The 3,032-nt window shown below is 38.7% G+C and overlaps 1 non-coding gene across 1 annotated transcript; it reads left to right on the plus strand.

Moving 5' to 3' along the window:
* The first annotated feature begins 2,312 nt into the window (after positions 1 to 2,312).
* On the plus strand, positions 2,313 to 2,498 carry LOC114233060 (small nucleolar RNA SNORA81). Its single transcript, XR_003619182.1, has one exon. It is a non-coding gene; the product is annotated as a small nucleolar RNA SNORA81 (small nucleolar RNA).
* The last annotated feature ends 534 nt before the right edge of the window (positions 2,499 to 3,032 follow it).

The following is a 3,032-nucleotide window of genomic DNA, read 5'->3' on the forward strand; positions in this document are numbered from 1 at the left end:
ATACACTTATAGGAACCGAAAATGAGACAAGCAATAATGGTTATGCTGAAAGGCAAATGAATCAGTCTATAGTGAGTTTCTTTCTGGGCCAACAGTTCTTTTGAGTCCCTATTTCTATGTCCAACAGTTGTTTATGTGTACATAACAGCAATGATATTTCAGTTCTGGATGGTGGACAAATGGTGGTAATGCAGGTCTGACCCTCTCTGATTTGGTCCTGGGCAATCTGCAGTAACACACATCTGCTGACTGCTAGTATGGCAAGGCATGGTCAGCATCTTCCATCTCTGGACTGTTTCTCTTCTGTCTTCATGGCTGGAGCACTCCTGTCAATTCCTCTCTGTTGCAGGAATCCACATGGTCTCAGAGTTGTTTTCTGAAAATATACAAACATATTCTCGACCAAAAGTTAATAAAGGAATATTTTCTATAAATTTGACTTGCTATCCTTTTTCATTTTTTTGCCCAAACGATTTTCCTTTGGCTTGTTTTGACACCATGTATGTTTTACCTGGGTGTCTTGCTGTTAGCATTACAAATGAAAGTTAATTTTCTAAAGTAAAAATTTTCTAGATGTAATTTATTTATAGGATATTTTTCCTTACATGATATTCTTCTACTACCCCCCCCCCCCGCCCCCGTTGTCTTTATATAAGCCAGTATATATTAGGGTGAAGTAGCAACCACAAGAACATAGCAAAGAAAAGGCATGGGTGGATGTAATGCTCCCCCCCGCCCCCAACCTTTTATTTTCACAATATTCTTTGCCAGATTGCTTAGTATCATCTGTTGATAACTGAAAACTTGGCTAATTAAACTCACTTTTTGCCTGGCCAGAGTGACTCAGTTGGTTGAGTGTTGTCCTGTGAACTGAAAGATTGTAAGTTTGGTTCCCGATCAGGACACATACCTGTGTGTTGGGTTTGGTCCTCAGTCAGGGAGCGTATAGAAGGCAACCTATTGATGCTTCTCTCCCACATTGATGTTTCTCCTCTCTTTCTCTCCCTTCTTCTCTCTACACATGTCCTTCCTAGGGTGAGGATTAAGTAAAAAAAAAAAAAAATTAGGATAAACCCACTGTTCATGGCTTTGAAAGCAAGAACTTCTGAATAACTCATTTCCGAGTCAATATTTCCGAGGCATGCTGAAGCATCCATCTTATATAAAAACTGCTGTTTGAAATTTTAACCCTGCTATTTGGCTTCTGTAGATGCTTGCTTGCTTAAATAATAAGGAAAATAAGACTACTCCCATTTCAGAGAGGCCATTAAACCTTCCCAGGATGAAATTATCAGTGCTGGCACCAGGCCAAGTCTTTGGTTGAGGTCTCAAGGCCCCAGCACATAGGGGCTCTTTAAGAACTTGCAAAGGAGGCCGGAAACACCCCATATTTGGGAGACAAAGAAGGTAAAAACATATAAATAGGGAAAGTTCCTCCATGTTGGGGCCCAGAATTTGAGAGACATTTTCCTCTGGACCCGTGCGTAATAAATGTAACTCCATCTCTCTTATGTGTTGCTTGGTTCTTCTCCGGTTTTCTGTAACAACGCTACAGCACCATCTCAGTTTGCCCTTGCTTCCCTGTTGCTGGAAATGTTAAGGAGCATTATTTCTTTTGGAGACTTTGCCCACCCCTTTGCCTTTAACCTACCAAAACAAAATAAGCATAGCTGGGAAAATCCAGTCAAATACAGACTGACCTTGATATTTTTACTAATATTTTTAGCTCTATCAGATGGAAAGTAGACACACTGCTCTCCTCTCCCTCTTTCCCTGGAAGTAGACTCATTGCACATCATACTAACTCTTCAGTCAGGCTTTAAACAAAGCCTCCTGTTTCCAGTTCTAGATGCAAAGCCAATGTTTGCAGAGCTCCTGGTTCGTCGATTGATGGCAATGTCCCGGGTTTCTGCGGCCTGATCCAACCTGCTTCCAGGTTGGCTTTTTTTCTTCTTTGGTTGCTTAGCAGAACAGATAACGCTGAAACCTGTCATCACTGTTGGTTAACAGCTTTCCATCTTTCAGTATTTCATGGAAAATGATCATCTGCTATCATCACCTCTTCTTTCTCTCTCTCTTTTTTTTTTTTGGTGGGATCCTGCCCTTAAAAATGAATTTTTGTTATTTTAGTGGGGTTTCAAAGGAAGGAGCAGAGAGAAATATGTTGGGCCTTTTCTTGCTTTGTTTTTCTATCCACGGCAATTAACAGGAAGATCTTTCATTACCTGAGCTTTCTTTTTATTGACGACTAATTTCCTGTGAATGAGGAAATGGTATACTATGTAATCATTTGGCACAGACTCCAGGCTGATACTAAAATACCATTATACTAGGAAAGGAAAAGACAATTTTTTATAAAAAGGAGGGAATTATTGTTTTTTTGTAATAATGTTAGCAGAGTACACACAAGAAGAAAAGTAATTGCACTAGATTGTAAAGAGGGTGGACCTCTTTCTTAATGTCCAGTGTCCTTTCCCTTAAGATTTGGTTTAATAGATCTTTAGGAAAAAAAAGAGAAAAGAAGACAGTTATTTTTTTGGATACTAGTTTTTTTTTTTTTTTTTTAAACAAAATTTTAGGTTGTATTTTCTTTTTTAAAATTTTTGGATTGCCTTTTCTTCATTTCCAGCTGATATTTGGCTAAAACGGGTGGAGGAAAAAGTGTTCTGCTCTTAGAATACTTTTACATTCTTCAAGCACTTATAACAAAATAAAACTTTCATTCTATTTTAATACCATGGATAGAAATAACCCCTCATTTTTCTTTTATAATGTTCCTGGAGCAATAGGGAAACTATTTTTTGCACATCTAGAAAGATTTTTAAAAGTACATTCAACCTTAATTTTCACCTCTGTGATGGCCCTTAAATCTATGGTTCCCAAATTGTGCCCTGAGTCAGTCTAGGGGGCCTTGAGTGAAGTCAGAGGGGATATATGACATACTTGAAAATTTCGAGGGAAGCACAGCAACATCTGTTGGCCATTGTATGAACTACTAGCTCAAGGTAGCTCCCTTTTGCAACCTGAGACTG

The sequence above is a fragment of the Eptesicus fuscus genome, chromosome 3, assembly GCF_027574615.1.
Source record: "Eptesicus fuscus isolate TK198812 chromosome 3, DD_ASM_mEF_20220401, whole genome shotgun sequence".
Lineage (NCBI taxonomy): Eukaryota > Metazoa > Chordata > Mammalia > Chiroptera > Vespertilionidae > Eptesicus > Eptesicus fuscus.